This window comes from Cupressus sempervirens, chromosome 1, assembly GCF_028749045.1.
Source record: "Cupressus sempervirens isolate cs-2001-9-10 chromosome 1, ASM2874904v1, whole genome shotgun sequence".
NCBI classification, from domain to species: Eukaryota; Viridiplantae; Streptophyta; class Pinopsida; order Cupressales; family Cupressaceae; genus Cupressus; species Cupressus sempervirens.
The window spans coordinates 65,506,614-65,528,054 of record NC_143118.1 but is presented as its reverse complement, the minus strand read 5'-3'; the positions used below and the strand labels follow the sequence as shown (position 1 = coordinate 65,528,054).

The 21,441-nt window shown below is 31.7% G+C and overlaps 1 pseudogene; it reads right to left on the bottom strand.

Moving 5' to 3' along the window:
* Nucleotides 1–3,429: 3,429 nt before the first annotated feature.
* The window catches only part of LOC149576174 (receptor-like protein 4), a 35,313-nt pseudogene continuing 17,301 nt past the window's right edge, over nt 3,430–21,441 (bottom strand).

The following is a 21,441-nucleotide window of genomic DNA, read 5'->3' as shown; positions in this document are numbered from 1 at the left end:
CCATCTACCTCTCATCTTCTCATCCCAATAAGTCATCTTTTCTGCCACTTTTATTTGGAAGGTTCTAAAGCCTAATCAATTCATCATTTGCATATCCTAAAATCATAACGCTCCAAAGAAAAGAATGATGTGCTTGAATAATGCACACTATTTCTTTCACCCACTTTATTTGGATGCTAGTTGCTTGCATCACAAGTTGAGGTAGTGTAACTCGTAAGGTGCCCAAAATATGTGCTCATGTCTCACCTCAACTAATGTAGAGTCTATAGCCTTAATCCACCAAAATCTTCTTAAGTGCATAGTAGCACCCAACCCATTGCAAGATGCCAAGCAAGGTTACCAGCCTTTAGCCAATGCCAACCTCTATCTCTCCAAGTGGACTCCACTTCTCTAAGGTCTTACCCCCTCTCTAGGGCTCTTAGAAAACTTGGGTCAAATTAAGGCTTTAGGGACACTAGCCCTCAACTAGGCTAAATATGGAAAATTAGGCAAAATTCTTTCAAGGCTTCAAACAAAGATTGGTTTTGTCATTCCTAGTCCTATATATCTTAGTTTTTATTGAATACAAATACAAGAACTCCACCACTTAACCTTTGATTCAAATATGACCACATTTTCCAACAAGACTATCTAATATGAATCCTAAAATCTCTTCCCATGATAGTGGTTGGCTTTGACATGATTTATGCTACATTCATTTTTGTGTATACAGGTTGGAATGGAGCATTGGGCTCGTTGAGTTCACCAAAAATTCTGGCATGGTGCTCTCTGGAATATCCATGAGGTATGAAATTAATGCTATTGTAGTTTGAGCTAAAGTGGATGAAAAAATGATCTTCAACCCTAAAATTTGACTATAACAAAAAAAAAAGGTTTACTTGCTCTATTCTAATCAAACATTCACTTGGTTTTGCAATCACATCATAGACCTAGCAAAGTGATATAGTTGCTATCAATAAGCAGAGGGAAAATGTGAGGGATGTGAAGAGATTGAGCTAGGCCAAGTGGTCACTTGGCCAGAGCCAAAATGTTGAAAAAACTACAGCCCTTCAGAATATTTATTTTTTCTAAATTTCTTCTCTCCACTTTAGATGTTACTAGTTGTTTAAGCAATAAAATTTCAAATTAGTCATTAGTTATCTTTTTGTAATAAATATTGCAAAAGAGGTAAAGAAAAATGATTCTAGCTCTTTCCCATACATGTTTTTATTGATTTTGGTACACATTTGTGCAATTGGGGCAATATGATTCTAAGATTTGGAGATGACATAGAATTTGAAGGGGAAATTGTGGATATTTGGGTTTGGAACTTTTGATAGGATTATATTGGTTATTTGTGATTTGTTTGATAATTGATGTTCTTCTCCAATAAGATTTATGTGTGTAAGCTCTAAGATTAATAAAAGAATATATCTAGTAGAGAACCATACAAATGTTCTCATGCTTTCCAAATTTTGACAGTAATATTTAGTGCATTTTTATTTGTCTTTGTCAATTTAGCATAGGGTTATGTTGTCACTACTATCATGAAGGTCTACACCTTTGAAATGGAAGCTAGAAAGAAAGTAGAGCTAATACCAGAGGTACTAAAGCTCCGTATATGTGTACCTTATGTCTTTTTAAATAATCTTGGAATTCATCACATTTTGCAAAATAACTTATTTTTGTTATGCATTTTACAACTGTGGTTATTCTAATCCAATGTCTACTTTTACATATAGGTATATACTTCTATGTACCAAAAATTACATTACCATATTATAAAATTATTTTTTGTATATGTATGTGATTGAGGCTTTAACTGACACTATTTGTTTGCTTGCATTTCCTTTATAAATTCAAGATTGTACCTACAAGAGATTCTTAAGCTAGCTTCGTGGACTAGCTTTTTTGTAATATTTTCCTTGATTGTCTAATTCATCAGTAGACTTCTGAAAGGAGAACTCATACCTACCTTCTTGTGTGTTGTTGTCTAAATAATACTTGTTTTACATTCTATCTTGTTAACTTTATTACATTGATTAATTTATTCTATTAGAGTAATATGATATAGACACACTGAAATCTGTCTTCATCATTTTGACTATAAGCACTAGCCTACAATTGTTTCTAAACCTAAGAATCATATAATTTTGATCATAAAGAAGATTATTGAACTAGATTTATAGTAATAACTACTATACAAATTGGATATGGTGATTTTAACTTGGATGATTTACGTTAAATATATTAATTATCATTTCATTGTTTAGCTTTAATTTTCATTTAGCTAGGTGGGCTGATGATAGTATCAGTAGCTTCTTTATGGCTCTTTTAAAGAGAAAATGGTAGAACTCACTTTCTATGCACAAGAATGGTTTGTACAAGAGAATAAGAAATAAATTATGTGACCAAGCATTATCCCCTCCAATGACTAGCACTTCATTCTCCCATCCTAAACTAAATGAAAAAAGGAAATAAATAACTGGTATAATAAGATTAAATTTTAGATACAAGTTTGAAACATGTGTAATCCCTACGAGAATTTAGTCAAGATCATACTTGCTAGATTTGACTGTACAATAGATGTGGCATGCTGATTTTGAACCCAAACTTGGAGTCAGCACCTTGATTTGGTAGATTGAAGAAACTGTGAAATATAGAGGATTTTTAGTGAACTAAATGCTTTTTTTGTGCACACTTCTCCTAATTAGCTTTAAGAGAGAAAAAAGTGGAGAATTACAAGCTACCTTGATCACATACACAAGCATATATCAGAAAATTGTGTACAAAAGAAAATTTCAACTGATGGAAAGTTGTTCTATAAAATATTACTATTAAACATTCTCAAATATTAAATGTTACTATAAAAAAATTAGGAAATAAAAAGTGGTTGCTTTTCAATTATGGGATGGCCTAAAAGTGATTTTATTTTTTGATTTCTAGAACTAGAGTGGGGTTTTTTTGGCAGTAACCCAAGGAGGGTTGAGGGCATTTGTACCAAATCTCTTAAGGTAGGTCTCTTCTTGAGTGTTGGGGATGTCAAACTTAGGGCCAAAACCTGCCACATTGTGACCAAGTAGTTCCCTTTAGGACCAATTATTGAGGAGGGTAGGACCTCCTCTTCTAGCGCTAGTTGACCAAGGGGGACATTCCTAAGGTGTACTGCAATAAATTTGACTACATGACTAAGCACTTACCATGACACAAACCCTACTCATTGTGGAGTTCACCTCTATAATCATCATTTCCTTCTTTTCACACCCAATTACACAAAGAGAATAACTAGTTGTTTGAAATGCCTTTTAATATAGCCATTTCCATTGATATATTGCATTGATATGCCTAGAACTACTAAAACACAAATCATGCAATGTTTTAAGACTGATTGGTCTAGTGTGTTGTGAGATGATGGATCCATCATTAAATGACCTACAAAACCTCAAGGACTCATCCTTCCATCTCATTGCCATTAAGTAATACCAATTGAAGTTGTCAAAAGCCTAGACTGTTCAGAAGCATGCCTGTGTTTATTCAAAAAATCCCCTTTTTTAAGAGATACATGTTCAAGCTCCAAAAAAAACTACCTTTCAAACTGTAAGAGCTCAAGTTCAAGCTTATCAAGGTCAAGAAAGTGGTGATTTTCTCACTAATGAAAATCTAAATCTTTAAACCTTGACTGCCAAGATCAAAGCATGGTATAACAAGAGTAGAGCTATCTTTATTAGTGACATACAATCCATGTAGAAGGAGCACATGGATCTCCATTATATTGCATTCAATCAGGATTTTTAAAAGATTCTTTCAATGCTTTCATAGTTGAAACTTCTAATGTTTCAGTTATGAAATCCATTGGAATCAATGCATAGTTCTCAAGACCACTGATTATTGGAGTTCCAGAAAGAGGTGCTAGCATTATGCTCATTGTTGGTTTGGTAAAGTTGTGAGTAGTCTACCGCCAATGAAATGCAATGAAGTTTCCTACTCCCTTGAAGATATCTATTCAGTGTAAATTGATGCCATTGAAAATAATGTCAAACACTTGCTTCCCAATAGTAGTAATACCTAAATCAATTTTTGCAAGGTGAGAAACCAAAGCTTGTAGTGCAACCTTGTATCAACATACTCATAGTCTACATTAGAAGTCAATGTAAGAGGATTTTGATACAAATGAGCTGAGAAATAATCAAGAGCTTGATTTATACTCTTTATTAGATTATGGGTCGACAACGCCTTGCTTCCATTGAGGCTATTAACACCATTAGTGTTCAATTGCCAGGCACACCTAGAATTAGTTGTATCATTCTTAAAGCTAGGACCAAGAGCCACATGTTAGGTGGCAACAATTCACCAAGATTGCATGCTTATTGATTGAGGGTGAAGCATAAGACAATGAAGTTACCTAATGATTTCAAATGACCCAACAATATGGGCATATGTAGCAATGCTATATAGGTATATTGTAACTTCACCATCTTTTATAGAAGTAGAATGATCTGAATAAGCAGCAAACTTGGTAGTTTCATCTAACCAAGGTGATCTCTGACTGAAGAAGACTTCCCTTATGGAGTGCACATGGCTTATATCAGATTGGATCAATAGATAATGTGGAAATTAATAGTTCATGCCCATGACTTAACAATCTTTGATGAATTTAAGTGTGATTTATCCCTTCCTCATGAATGCAAAAATTTGTACTTTAAACTAGCAGTTGTAGTCCTCCATCCTTTCCACAGTGGATGACTATTCATGAGAAGAAGCTAGGGTTATATTAAAATTTTAAGAAAATTTGGGCAATGTTTCTTCTCAATTAATATGGAGGATGAAGGTAGTTGAAGCTGGGTTGGCATTGGATTCCTTTTGTGGTTTGAGGTCTTCTAAATAGGTTGTGTATGTTGAAGTCTAGCCTGTCTATAATTGATGCGTTACAATTTTTCTCTATTAATGCTAGCAGCTATTATGCTTAGACTATATTGATTTTGAATATAATTTCATGATTGTAGATATGAATCAATCTTAATTATTATTTTCACAATGTTCCCATGCAGTGTTGAACTTAGTAGTTTTCTAGGCTAATTTATTGCCCTACATTTGGTAATCATTTTTTGCCTTTCATGGATTTGTCTAATTAACATTTATTTCAAGATTAAATTTCCTTCCATAAATAAATTACTATATGTTTATTTGATCGAGAGGCTTAAAATTATTGCAAATCAATTTTTGTAAGGTCTTTGAATAATGTAAAGCTACACATGGTTTCTTCTTCTTGTTGAATTCAGCACTTTTTAAATGTTGTTTCTAGTGTTGGACTTATCACAGAGAACTAAGATAAGTGTTCTTGTCTAGCTCAGTTTGGAGGCATTTTCATTCAACCTATAATGTCATTTCTAAAATCTTACCGATTGAAAGTCAAAACCTAAGAGGTTATGCACATACTGCATGAGCTACATAGAGATTTTGTATTCTTTGGTTTGTGTATGGTATTTTGTTAAGGAAAATGTTATTGATCTCTAATTTATAGTTGGAAGCAGCTATGAAGTGGGAAGTTAAGTCCCAAAGCCTTCCTTGCATTGCATTTCGAAAGAAATTTTAGCTTTTCAGTTTCCATTTTAACTTTAAAATCTTGCAGAAAGATCCAGAATTCATAGAGGCTATTCTTGGTGATAACTTAGATGCTTTTCAAAACATTCTTAGAAGATGACATCAAGAAAGGTTGCAGCAACAACGTATACAACAGGAAGAATTAGTGAGTGAATTTTTTATTCTTTATTGACCTTGCACATTCTACTTATGGTTTTGAACTTCTAGGCTGTGCTTGTTTGAATGAAGATTTTCCTAGTGGAAAAATTAATTGTTTACTTGCTTTGGCATTTAAATTTTCCATGGTAGTGCTTATTGTGCTTAATGAATTCATTTCAAGTTTTCATGTATTCTTGTAGATGAATTAAATAAGTGATGTTGTTGCTTAAACAGGATACTAATTGCTTGAAATTTGCGATGTGTGATTACAAATAATAAAATTTCCTGTAGATAAACATTTCTTAAAAAAAGGTAGTACATATTATATGCATATTTGTCCATAGCTTCTTCAAAAGACCTTGGATAAGTATTTCTATGTAATTGAATCATTTCCAGGATCATCTTCTGATGTTTTCTATAAATCAATTTTTTGTAAATGAAAATTTTATTGGTACATAATGATCTTTGTTGTATAATTGATTTGATCATCTATTTTATAGTTTGTATTGCAAATATATCACTGAAACTCCTACTCATTTCTAAAGCATTGTGAAATTACTAATCAAGATAGTTTAAGAATATATCCTAATAATTAAATAACCAAAATCAAAGAAATGATGCATCTTTAATATAATTTTGGTTCTAAAGTACAATATATTTCATATCTTTTGTCAAATCCAATGGTTGACTTATTTTAAAAGCATCAATTTGTGTCTCTAATCTATTGTTGATCTTTCTTCAGCATTTATTTTCTTTAAGAAATCATGCAATGCTACCCCTAGTTGTCATACATTGAAGAATTGCCCAATCCATAGCCCTTAAATAAACAATGTTGACCAAGTTGAGATTAGAAACCTTATTCAACACGCTTTCACTTATTTTTTCTACTTCTACTTCTACATCAACACTCACATAGGGGATATGAGCCCACAAAAAAGATGAAGATTGTCGGTCTATGGTGCAAGTTAATCAATGAGGAGCAGTTCTTAAACCATATTGTGCGATCAAAAAATATGAAGTGCCTCACACCCTTGTAAGTATTTCAATATTCTTAGCTTCTTTGAGGCATTCTATAAAATAGTTCACATGCCTTACCTATGATTTGACATTTTGCATGCATCCTACACTCTCTCATCTGGTTGATGATGGATTATAGAGAGTGATTTGAAATGATGATGCTTAAAAACACACACAATCAAATCTAGAATGAACTTGCATAACAAATGGATTGTGGAAATATGATATTGTTAATTTTGCATGCATGTCTACCAAGACAATCACATTGAGAAAATTACTGGAATACATTATTTTAGCCAAATGCATCAAGCTAGATCCTAAGAAAGTTCATGATATCATAAAAATTCCTCCACCTTGGAATATTATCCAAATGAGAGGACTACAAAGAAGACACCAATCTATTTGTCAATTGATATCACAACTAGCTCACAAGTCCCAACCATTTACCAAGACTCTACATAAAGGTGTGATATACAAATGGAATGAGGAATGTGAAAAAATCATGAATTAGATAAAATAATATCTTGTTAATCCTCTCATATTGATGCCTAAACTAGTAATAGTGTACATTTTAGTGACAGATACAACCTTGGGTGTTTTTTTGGCTCAAGAATATTACAACAAGAAAGAGAGGGTTGTCTATTACATTAATTGAACATAGCCTCCTATGAGATGAAATACAACATTAATGAGAAATCTTGTTTGGAAATTGTCTTTTTTTCCCAGAAGCTTAGGCACTACATGTTGGCTCATTCCACAAAACTGGTTGCAAAGATTGACTTGCTAAAATATCTATTGAGCAAAGAAACTTTGATAGGGAGACTAGCTAAATGGGTAATGATTCTGAGTGAGTTTGACTTTGAATATGTGGATAGAAAGAATATTAAAGGGTAGGTTATCACTGATTGGCTAGAAGAATCACCACTACATGATCATCAACCTATGAGCATTAAATTTCCTAATGATTCTATACTACTTCTGACACAAAAAATATAGAAAATTTTATTTGATGGTTCATTTGCTCAATGGGGATTTGGTGTTGGAGCATTATTCATCACATCTCAGAGATACTCTCTACCTAAGGCATACCAGATTCTCTTCCCTTGTATAAATAATATTTTTGAATAGGAAGCCTTGATCAATGGGATAAAAATTGTCATTGAATGGAGGGCGAATGAATTGAACATCTTTGGAGGCACATAACTAGTGATCAATCAAGTGAACAACGTCTACTAGATGAAAAATGAGAAACTAGTTCCCTACACAATAATGATAGATGACTTGAAGAAATACTTTGCATATGTCACCTTTTGATAGATTTCTTGAGTGAACAACAAGGTAGCTAATGCCATGGCTACTCTTTCTTTCATGCTTCAAATGCCAAAAAATGACCATCAACATGAGTTCCTATTGGAGACATTATACTACCATGTCTATAAATCTCCTGACTCTTGGATGATCTACCCTATCAAAGGACAAGAATCATCTCACTACCACCATATTTACTCTTTTTGCATGTGGACCAAATCATCCCAGACACTCTAACTCAGAAGGAGAAATGTTGCCTTATTTGTAATGCTTTATAGGATGTCATCATAGAAAATGACTTATATAGATGGGGTCTAGATGATACCCTCCTTAGGTGTCTAGAACTTGATGAGTTCGAGCATTAGCTGAGGTTCACAAAGACGTGTATGGATTGCACTCAAATGGCCTGACACTAGCTCACAACCTTATTAGAGTTGGTTACTACTAGGCATAAATGGAAAAAGAAGCCGTTTAATTTTCCAAATCTTACAACCAATGCAAGCTTCATGGTAATCTAATCCACACTCTCGCTAGGGAGCTAATTCTATTCAATTATATATTGTGGTCATTCCAACATTGGGTCATTGATATAGTGGGACATATCCACCCATCCTCCTTGAATTGATATAAGTTCATCATAATAGCTACAAACTACTTTACAAGGTGGGTAGAGGCAATACCTCAAATTCAAGCCTCTAGGAAAATGATAGCTATGTTCATTCTAAACTACATCATTTGAAGGTATGGTGTACTCTCCTCAATCATCATAGACAATGTGGGTAGTTTAGAAAACTAATCTGAAAGAGCTATATGCCAAGTTCAAAATCATATAGCATTGGTCTTCTATCTATGACCCTCAAGGAAATGGACAAGTAGAAGCATCCAACAAGGCCATTCTAAAAATCCTACACCACACAGTGAACAAATATGGAAGGGAATGGTACCTTCAAATAAATTTGACTTTGTGGGCTTACCATACCAACATTAGAACACCTACTAGGACAACACCCTTTTCTTTGGTGTATGGAGAAGATGATCTACTTCCTATTGAGGTAGAGATTTTTCATGACCCCCCACTTAGAACCCTACTTATAATGTTCTCCACCTAAGAGAGATAGATAGATGATATAAAATAATCTCATTTAAATACATTACTATTAACTATTGATATAACGATAAACAAATATATTATATTCATTAAGCATCATATAAGTTATATATTATAATAATATAACATAATCTATATATCAACATATTTTTTTATTTTTTATTTAAGAGGGGTAAACGCTTTGACCTAGAGCTATGAACCAGTGAGGCCACAAACGGGGGACCTCATCCCCATTAGATTTGAACCTTGATGGCAAGGATAACAACTCAACAACTTAACCATCATGACATGCCACTATTGGCTATATATATATCAACATATTGATATAATATTGGTATTATATTAATATAATAATAAATATAATATAAAATAGAAATACATCAAATACTATGATTAAAATATATAGTTATTAAATGATAAAGAATAAATAATATTTATGATAATTAATAATCAAATAAAGAATAACAATTATGAAAATCTTAATAATAATAATATATTAACCATATAAATAATAATAATAGGGGCATTAGAAAAAACACATCCCTTCAAACGTGACAAATATATAAGGATGTCATTTTTTCAGGGAGAGGAGGATCGCTCATGAATAATTATCTTATGAAACATGGATAGAGTAAGGGGTCATTACAATTGGTATCAGAGCCTTAATCCTGCCAACCTGAGAGTGAAGAGGAAAAATATATACAGGCACAACCATGAATTTTTACAATGCCATCAATGTACATTTTACCCACCAATAAACATATAGTTAAAGGCAGAAATTTCATTAATGAAGGCAAAAATTTAGAGAATTGTCACAATACAATGATAGAATCTTATGAGTGATGATGTATTATCTTGCGATCAATTTTATTTAATGAATAGTAGTGATAATCTATGCTTGAAAGGGTATATTTCTTAATGGGATTATGGATATTGATCTCCAAGGTATGTTTGCATTTATGATTAAATCATTGGTAATGCAGACCGAATAAATGTGATGAAATGAATGAAATGTGGATACTAATCTCTAAAGACTTCCTTCTGCTCAATAATAAGGTATTGTTGTGTATATTGCCTCTGTCACTATCTAACTAAAATGATGCAATTATTGAGTGCAATCTACAAATGATTGATTACTGAGTATATCACCTTGTCGCCAACCTCTACTTGGGAGATGTGTATGATATCTTGTGTTATCAAAAATTCAACTATCATTATGTATGATGTAACCACAACCTCTTAATGAATTCGAGGATGATAGCTCAATTGGGCAAGCTTATTACAACCTCAAAGGGAAGATATGTAACTAGTCTACAAAAAAAAAATCTAATAAGAGATGAATTAAGTAATGTTCCAATTGGGGAATAGAAAATGACATGATCAGTTATAAATATCAGTATGAAAAATAATAATCTCTAATACAATGATTTAAAATATAGGAAATAATAACAAGGAAATCCCACAGGGGAAGAGTATATTAAATGTTTGGATCATCGTATGGTTACAGGTTAGATCTATGGGCCCCTAACAATAAAGAATTTATATGTTAAATCATATTTTAAAAGGGGAATATACCATGGAAGGAAGGAAGATGGTTATAATGATTACCATAACAATGTGTGTCCACCAAGACCCCTCAAGTTTCCACCATCCATTACATCATAAGGGTGAATGAAGAACATAGAGAAAATTAGGGAGCATTACAGAGGAAGACGAAGATCCAACCATAATTGGTGATGTCCAATTAGCAAATTCCACAATCGAGGATGGAGGAGGAATATAACTGATATATACAACTTATTGTTCAATCTACATCAAGTTCCATATACCCCATGTGGATCCAAGATAGGACGTTCATTTTATGTTCAATATAACCATGAGACTAACGCCATAACTAGAGACACAAAGAATGGAAAATATATGTGGAAATTTGTACATGTCACCAAGGAAAAAACATGGAATTTAATCACATATGTCCTTCAAATATGGACCAAATTGATCATCAGGAAGATAAACAAGAATAAGATAGAGGAAAGAAATAAAAATAGACAATTGAAAGCTTAAGGAAAGCATAGGGAAATAACTATATGATGTGGATAAGGGGAATTATATTAGAAGGAGATCTCAATTGATTACAAAAAATATAGTCATGCACATTTCATGAGAAAATAATGACTTTGAACCAATAAGAAAAGAAACAAAATAGAGTCATCGTAGCACTCATTGCACATAAATTATCATCATCAACATATAAATGTATAGTTGGCAAGAAGGGTATAGACTGCAGGTCACATGGAGGAACGTCAATGCACCAATATTTAAAATAAAGATAGTAGTGAAGGTTGCTATAAGAAAAAGATAATAAGGTCACGGTGCAATGGAAGACATGGAACCTATCAAAGTAAAAGGTATATTCTAGAAAAGTATGATTATAAATATTATTATTGTTAATATCAATTTTATATATTATTTTATTTAATTATCTATATAAATTTTCATGTATATATATAAACTCATAAAAAAGGGCATTAGGATCATTGATATATAGAGACATGTACATAATAATTGAATATAATTTCTTAGAGAAATAATTGATCCAACTATGTTTGGAGGAGGACATTTTAAATAGTATGATCCAAAATATGTTTAGTGGAGGACATTTTGTATGAATGTTATTTTATGATCCAAATGCACTTGGTGGGGAATGATCCAAGTATAACTTGGTGGAGGGCATTCATTGCGAATGTCATGGAATGGTCCAAGGTTATCACTTCACGTATATTGTATCAAAAATGGGTTCATTCTCATTTGGTAGTTATGATGAAGTAAATGGAAAACTCTTAGTGTCAGTATCAGAGATAGGTATTACTACCTATTTGGCTGACAAAATAGAGATGGGTGTAATGTTGGCATTAGAGATAGGTAGTATACCTATTTGGCCAACTATTAAGGAATGGTTTATGTATTGGTATCAAAGATAGGTATTATACTATTTGACCAATTATTAAGGAAGGATTTATGTTTTGGTATCAAGGATAGGTATTATACCTATTTGGCCAACTATTAAGGAATGGTTTATGTATTTGTATTAGAGATAGGTATTATACCTATTTGACGAATTATTAAGGAAATATTTATGTGTTGGTATCAGAGATAGGTATCACACCTATTTGGCCAACTTTTGAGGAAAGATATGTGTGTTGATTTTGAGACAAGGAAAAGGAGAGCGACATTCATGATCAAAGTGGTAAAATATTTCCTTACCTTTTCTTGTTTCAAATTGTACAAAGGATTCTAACATGTATACTATGTGTCTACATTGTCTCTTCCTGCATTAATATATTTTCTTCATGTCTTCTTTGTGTCTTCCTACATTTGTGTTTCTACCTTGTGTTTGCATTGTGTCTTCTTGCATTAATGTGTCTACCTTGTGTCTTCGTTCATAGACCATCATATACTAACATGTGTACTTTGAAATTATTTTAACACATATGCAGGGAAAAGAATTTGAGTTATAAATTTCTTGAGGACAAGCAAACTCAAGAGGGGTGCGAACTGTCATGGCCCCCCACTTAGAACCCTAATTATAGTGTTCTCCACCTAAGAGAGATAGATAGATGATATAAAATAATCTCATTTAAATACATTACTATTAACTATTGAAATAATGATAAATGAATATAATATATTCATTAAGTATCATATAAGTTATATATTATCATAACATAAAATAATCTATATATCAACATATTGATATATTAATGATATTATATTAATATAATAATAAATAAGCTTTGGCCCATAAGGTAATCCAACCTCACTTCCTGGGTGATAAAAATTTGATTTTGGTTTTGCAAAAGTATGACTTATGGAATAGAGTGGCATTAGTTGGTGGTTTGTTCTCACATTTTCAACTCCTGCACTATCATGAATTTTATGTTGTTTTTTAGGCGCTTAAGTATGCTATTGACACTGACAGTTTCATTTATTTAAAACATGCTTTGCCACCTGAACCAAGATTAATGGGTGTTCATTTGGTGGAACGAATAAAGATGGTGGGTCAGGCTATGATTGATTTGCAGAAGGAATCTAATGTTTCAAACTCTAGGGATATGAATGTTGCCTCTGTGTAGCCGATTGAACAAAAAATTTCAGATTTAATTGATGAGGTTAACTCAGATTTGGATTGGATTCATGGCACTTCAGAGTTTGACCTCTTCCTAGTGGACTTGGGTCAATTGAAGGTGGTTTTGTGTCTAATTGGGAAGATTTTTAAGATAAGTGCTAATTGCTAGGATAAGTTTTTCATGAAGATAGTGCGTGGAACAATCCAAAGAAATCAATGTCAAGGTACTCCCTGGTTCATCGTTGGGTGGTAGTTGATACAACCCTTGTAATTATTTGCTTAAACTATATAAATCTATGTATATAATAGGGATGATGTTGGGTTTTCTTCACTGATTCTTTCCCATTTGACCTCATTGAATCAAATCTAATAAAATATTACAGTGGCTTGCCACTTTTGCCTAAAAAAATAATAATAATAAATATAATATAAAATAGAAATACATCAAATACTATGATTGAAATATTAGTTATTAAATGATAAATAATAAATAATATTTATGATAATTAATAATCAAATAAAGAATAAAAATTATGAAAATCTTAATAATAATAATATTTTAACCATATACATAATAATTATAATAGGGGCATTACAAGAGACACATCCCTTCAAACATGAAAAATATATAAGGATGTCATTTTTTAGGAAAAGGAGGGGGATCACTCATGAAAATTTATCTTATGAAACATGGATAGAGAAAGGGGTCATTACAAGATCCCTACTATGTAGGTTTCTCTAAGAAGCCTCATTACTAATGATGATTATCACATATCTTGACTACAAGAGTTAGAACTAATTGATGAACACTTTCAAGAGGCATTTGATCACTTGACATCTTACCAAAAGAGAATGTCAAAGAGCTACAATAAGAAGGTAAAGCAAAGGGAATTCTAAGTGGGTAACCTTGTCTTGAGGGAGATCCCAATGAATCAACAACATCAATTATAGAAGGGTAAATTTGAGTTGAACCGGCTTGGTAAATACATCATCATTACAGCATTTGGATTGTATACATTTCATCTCACTACTACTGAAGGAGATATACACAAAGAATCTATCAATACCATTCCCTTGAAAATATTGTATAATTGATATTCTCTTAAGCTCTTTGTATATAGCTAAAAGTCCTGAAAAAATAATAAAATTTGCAAAAAGTCCCAAAACAAATTCTATTATGTTGGTGAAAAACTAGATATAGGAAAATTGATAGTACCAAAAAAATCCAAAAAAAAATGAAAAATGAGAAAAGAACAAAAAAAGAAGAAAAATTGTTTTGATGAAAGCTTGACAAACATGTGTCATGGTAGCAAAAATAGAATACTGCCAAGACACTAAAAACCTGGTAAACAAGTGCCTCTTATTCAAAAATGTTCTATCTATTGGTGCACCTCGTGGCTATTATATAGTTGTTATTTTCTTATGCTTTTCTACTTTTGAGTGCTTTTGTTTGTCGCATTTCATCCTTTCATTTCTAGTTGTCTCTTGTGCATAACTCCCAATCACTTTTGCGAAATTACTTGTGCGTTCATGTATTGAAATCATTCATAGTCTTAGGGAAACCAACTTGTGCTAGGGGGAAATGTCCTACAATCTTGGACAATCTCCTGTGTATCAATCACTAGTTGTCCTAGTTAAGTTTGTCCTATTGTTGCCTTACATCTGGAGAGATTTCTCACAAACACTTTGAAATTGAACATGTGACATCAATCTACTGAAACTAAAAATTGAAACTATTTGAGCTATGCTTATATTTTATTTGATTTCTTTTCTTTTTGCTTTGTCATTCCCCTTCGAGAACTTATGGGATGTCTATCTTGACTAGAGGAGCAAAGATTGAGGGAATGCCCTTTTCTTTGTTTTATGTTTTCTAGTTTAGTTCCAATCATCCAAAGGGTCCAAATAAAATAGATATCCACTAAAAGAGCCTCTATCTTGTGTTGGATTCCCATGTGTATCTTGACTCATTCTATGTGGATACTTTGGTGGGATTGGATCTTCTCCTTGTCTATTTGAGTGACTTCTCTATGCTATTGTAATTCGGATACCTATCTTGGGATGTGAATGTATGGATCACTAAGGGTAGAGAACACTACATTATATCCTAGATTATGAATGATAAAGGGCCATTATAGACATGACATTCAAAGTACTTAGCATGAGAAGAAACTCTCATGTTTTTGATGTACTTGTATACAACAAACATTTTGGACAACCTGATGGTTATGTCCTAATGCTTATATCTACTTGCTAAATCAATAGAAAATGATGTTATGGTCATTTTGGTTACTTATACCTTAATTCTCACATCTTCTTCCAACAAAATTTTGACTAATGTCGTATTCATATTCTCATGTTGGCATTACCAGTTAGGGTTATATGAGATCTTGTAGACTTACCAAAAATGCTCAGTGATGAAAACTATACCATATTAATTTAGTTTTCATATTCATATTCTTGTGTTGGCATTAACAGTGAGGTTTGTATGAGATCTTGTAGACTTACAAAAAATGCTCAGTGATGAAAACTATACCATATTAATTTAGTGATCAAGTCCTAAGATTACATTTAGTTTAGGTTTGCATCTCATGTAAGGATTTTCACTTCAGCATGGCTCCAAAATTTCCCATTCACTTGAATCTAACAAAGTGAGGGGTGGAAGGCTCTACACACATCACATCTTCACCTAAACAACACAAGTCATCTATTGTGTACACTATCACTAGGAACTTGATTGAGCATCTATCATGGAACAAAACATGCATGAGATGTTAGTAGCATTCATTTTGCATAGAAATCCATCTATATAGATAAGGTACATATAAATAAAGGAAATATTCATATCTACATATGCATCTTGTTCATCGTGCATCAAATCAAATCAGTGCATATGGAAAAAGTCAAAAATAACATTTTATTATCCATACATCTCATAGGAAATGGAAAACAAATCATATAGAAACATCTTATGAACATCATCTACTACATATATACATCTCAAAATATTCCTAATCTCCTATTGGTGCAAAAACCACCCTCCTACCTAATTTGATGGTCTTGGATCAATTTTTAGGATTGAAATCAAAATTTAACACCTTTAAATAGCTCAAAATTATGATTTAAAATTTTGGGACCGATGTGATTGAACACTTGTGCAGTCATAATTTTGATTCAATATTCATTCTAGAATCTCATCAAATCAACATTTTCTCAAAAGTTTCAATTTTTTAACAAAAGTCAATTTTGGTGAACCAAGGTCAAACTTGGTCAAATAAGGCCCAAAATCTTGCCATATATTCTTCTACAAATCATTCCACATATGTTCCGATCTATTCTACATTCTTTTGAATCCTCAATTGCATCTTATACTTCAATACAATTACTTTTGATAACATTTCTTCTATATCATCTTTCAATTTCGCTCCCGAGGGAGTAGGATGAATGCATTTCTTACACCATATATTTCTTAAATCAAAAAATCTAACTTCAAATCAATTTGATCAAAACTCAAATTCCTCATCGCTAGGTGCATCTCACCACTTGAGGTATATTCAATTTCTCATATACCATATCAAATTTATCCCATAATCTATTTATGGATCTCTCAAATCTCTAGGGGCATGTCAGATTCCTATAATCCATATCAATTTTATTTTGTCTCATCTACCGATTAGGTGATTAACTTCCTATCAATTTTCTTGATCAACCCACGACGGTTCTTGTCATTTTTCAATAGATAGGTGTTCTATTTGAATCTCTAAGGATTAAGCTTTGTTCTAGAGATGATCTTTTTTTCAATGGACATACATTTATGAAACTCATTTTAGTTTCATTTATCATAAAGATTAAAAATATATAGAAAATAGAACTTGTCTCGATATTTTATATTATCTTACAAATACTTTCACGAAGCCAACAAATGCCTCCATGTGAACAATTACATTAGTCTTTAATTGAGATATCCAAACTGTTGACAAATAGCCTAATGGAACCTTGGGTTGATTGCATCTTACTTTCAAGAGATAAATTTTTGTTAGATTTCTATCATTTTTGTTGCGTAAAAAATGATACTCAACAAATCCTTACATGTTTTTTTTTTCATTTTAAGATGTATATAGATTTTGAAGATACATTAGTAGATTTATTTGTATTTATCATAGGTAATTTTCTTAGTGGATGCACTATTGATATCTAGATTCATCAGAGATTGATTAATTGTTGATGATTGATTGTTTGCAACATTAAAATTATTCAGATTATATGTGGTTTGATCCAAGATTATGAGTGGTTCAAAATCCTTATTTAAAGGCAATTCAATGTTGTGATAAAATCTTATAGTATTCTCATTATGAAGATCATCTTTTTAACAATCTCACCTTCTTTGATATCTAAATGAGGGATCTTGTCACTAGCTAGTATTGTGGCAAGGGGATCCTAAGATAAGATAAAGCCCCTCTTTTCAATTTAATTTTAATGGTAATATTATTATAATGGGGTGAAATTTCCTCTATTTTGAAGTCATTAAACAAATTCTCTTTTTCAAAATCCTAGGATAATTTTGGATTGTTAAATATTATATTATTGTAGGTTAAACCATTAAGGATTTTGCTTTTAGAGTATTGATCTATTCCTAATAATTATAAGTGGTTCAAGCTTCAATTTAGGGTTAAAATTTATTAAAAATTTAACATCACTTGAGGAAATAAAATTATCCTCTAAACCCTCAAAATTGTTGAGCATGTCCCCTATTCTAGCCAGAGTGTGGTTGTGCAATATTTTTATTAGAAATTTAGGGATTTTTACAGGCCATTGCATAGACATGGCTGAATTTTTTTTTGAAAGGATCAAAGTTTTGAGTCCAATCAAGAAATCTAACTAAGAAACCCTTACAATATATAGGAGGTCCATATAAAAATTTAGATTTTAATAAAATATGTTTACAATCGATGAAGAAGAAACCATTATCTAAGGTAGAAATGCTTAAAAGGATGTTTTTAGCCATTTGGACATGCAAAAACTAGAGATTATGTGTCCTTCCCATTTTTCATATAGTCCATTCTTTTTACATTGATCCAAAAGTCCTTGATATATGTTATTGGGAATCGTGGACTTCATGATATTAATGGGATAGTAGGAACTATCATTTTGTACATTATCTAAATTACTTAGGTTCCTCTTTGATTTGTGGTTAACAACCCACATTACATTATTTGTTTCTTGCATCCTTGGGTTAAGGTTTATGGTATGACACCCTAAAGAGTCAATTACCTTCATCAAAGGGTTTTCAAAAATAAATTTTCCCAAAGTTATCTTATTAGCACTAGTTACAAAGAAGGGTATTTTTCTTGCAATGGGGATTTCCCATAAACCATTATTCTTTTTTGTTGCACCATAGATGGAAGCCTTTGCAGAAGAACCCTAGTTCCTTTGACTGTGCACCAAATTCCAATCATTTGCCCATTTTTTATTCCATCTTTAGAAACCCTCAGGAATCTGACTTCCTCATAGGAGTGTAGAGATTTTGTGTGAGAGATACTAGAAGCGGGTGGTCCTGAAATAGATAATGATTTTGACATGCAAAAGCTTTCAAACATTGTTGAACCACAACTCGAATTTTTTTTTCAAGTTTAGTTTCCATTAATGATGCTTGAATGTTGTTTAGGGCATCAAAATAATTAAAGGTACCAATGTTGAGCATTGAATTGTGAGCCATATATTTTAATCATGTTTAAAGAAATCACAATAAATTGTAGTTATAAAATTGTGAGCCATATATTTTAATCATGTTTAAAGAAATCACAATAAATTGTAGTTATAATTATAATTGTGTGTGTGTGTGTGTGTGTGTGTGTGTGTGTGTGTGTGTGTGTGTGTGTGTCTAGATTATTTTTGTTAAGATTAACTATTATTATGTGTTAATTTTGAGTAGATTCAAACCCAAGACCTCCCCAACATGAGGCTCACAATTTACCACTGTGTTGTAGGCTCTTGCCTATTATAATTTTTTTAATTAAGCATCACATAATGATGAGATTCTTTAAAATTAAAATAGTAGTTTTACTAGTTGAATAAATGTATCATAATTTTAGATTTAAAATAAAAATTATTATATATCAAATGCTCTTTTACCACTTTAATATCATCCTAATTTTTAAATTTTCTTTAATTTTTTATCAATATATCTTTATCTCATATTATATTTTTCATTTTTAGTTAAGATATAAATATTAATTTTTAATTATGTTTTTTAAAATTATGTATTTTTATTAAAATCAACACTAATTGAGATTAGATTATATATTTAACATATTAAATTGTAAGCAATAATTGATATGTGAAACAGATGTTTAATTTATAATCAATATGCAATATATGTTAAAAATTAGAAGATTTGTATTTTAGTTATTAAGTTTCAGATTTTTCTATACTAAAAAATGGCAGTAAAAGAAGAATATGTGAATAAAGAAATAAAAGAGAAAAAAGAAGAGGTGCATTATCTAACGAAAATATTTGGTGAAAATTAGACTTCTGCTATACCATTCAAATCCAAAAGGCAAATCTCAATGGCACATCCTCCTTTGAGCACTAGTAATGTCATTGAAATTATATCATCATAGAAAGTAAACTGGGTTACCAAAAGTGTAGTAAAAAAAATGCTTTTGATTCCTTGATTCGACTCCATGAAGCAAGAAACATAGAAATCTCCAAAGCTCGGAAGGAGGATAGAGATCGAGATGAAAGTGAATGACGTCAGGTAGTTTACCAAAAAGCTAAATGAGAAGCTACCCATCAATAAAGAAGGAAACAAGTGAAAATGGAAAAATAGAAACAATGAGGTTTAAAAATCAAAGAGTTCACTTCAACAAGACAAAGTATGCAAAAAATTGGGAATGTGCTAGAACTACATCCCTACAAGAGAATGCCCTAAATCATACTTTGACTGTTATTGATAGCCCTCACCTTAAAATCATTTTGGTTGTCAACAACATCCCTATAGGATATTTTAAACCTAGCCTTGTCTTGCAATCAGATCAAATCAGTAGGTAGAGTAATTTATTCGCTTTATCCAAATGCCCTAGAGCATACATCCCTCCTCATAGAAAACAGTATGTTAATACTATCAAAGATGGAGTTAGTAAGGAAAATAACCCCAAAATATAAACCCTAGAAGAAAAAAAAAAACTAAAAGAAGACATTTTAATTAAGCAACAGATTCAGTGAAAATAGATGGCAGGAATGTTCTACACTAGGATTATATGTACTCTGGAATGGTCTGGAAGAGTGCAAATCAAATCAGGTAAGAAACCTAGCAAAGATCTGCGAGTCCTAGGTAAGTATTACTAATTATGCTAAGAATTTATTATATTTGCATTATATGAACAATAAAATTAGGGATGAATTAGTTTCAATATCAAATTGTTTTTACAAAGGATATCCAGTAAAAATTTTGGCATGGGAACCAAACTTCTACAAATATATAGTAGGAAATTACAAACACCAAAGTGATATGAATGTGAAAATTATCCACCAAAATTAAATCACATTGAAATTTTGAACAAGATAGGTAATTTGTTAGGAATCTTAATAGGAATTGAATCAAATTTCAAAACCTCCAACAAGATCAAATTTTTAGTTAAGACAGAGCTAAGACAAACAGAGATAAAAGCCTAAAAAGATAATTACAAATAGATCAATTTGTAACTTGAGCTATACAAACTATGAAGGAGAGATATAGGGAATCATCTGATCACTAATTGAATTAGAAAATACCAGTACAAATATCAAAGAGATTCTTAAGAAAATCAGTGCAGGAGGGAAAAGAGCAGATGAAAAATCAAGAAGTAAGAGAGAAAACCAAAAATTAAGTAAAAGGAAAAGGAAAAATCCATAAACTACAATAGAAGGAAAAGAAAACAAATAAGAAATAATCACATAAGTAGGAAAAGAAGTAATACAAGCAAACCAATCAGCAATAATGAAGTCAATGGAAGAACTAGCAATTGGATTGAAGAAAATTCAGGAGAATCGGTCCAAACTCAATAAATTCAAAGAATGTGAAGGATGTCAAAAAGAGAAGGACAGTCTAGGAGATATGGAAGTCAACATGAAAAATTTAAATAAACTGACACATGAGGGCTTGCTCTTATAGAATGACATAGAAGAT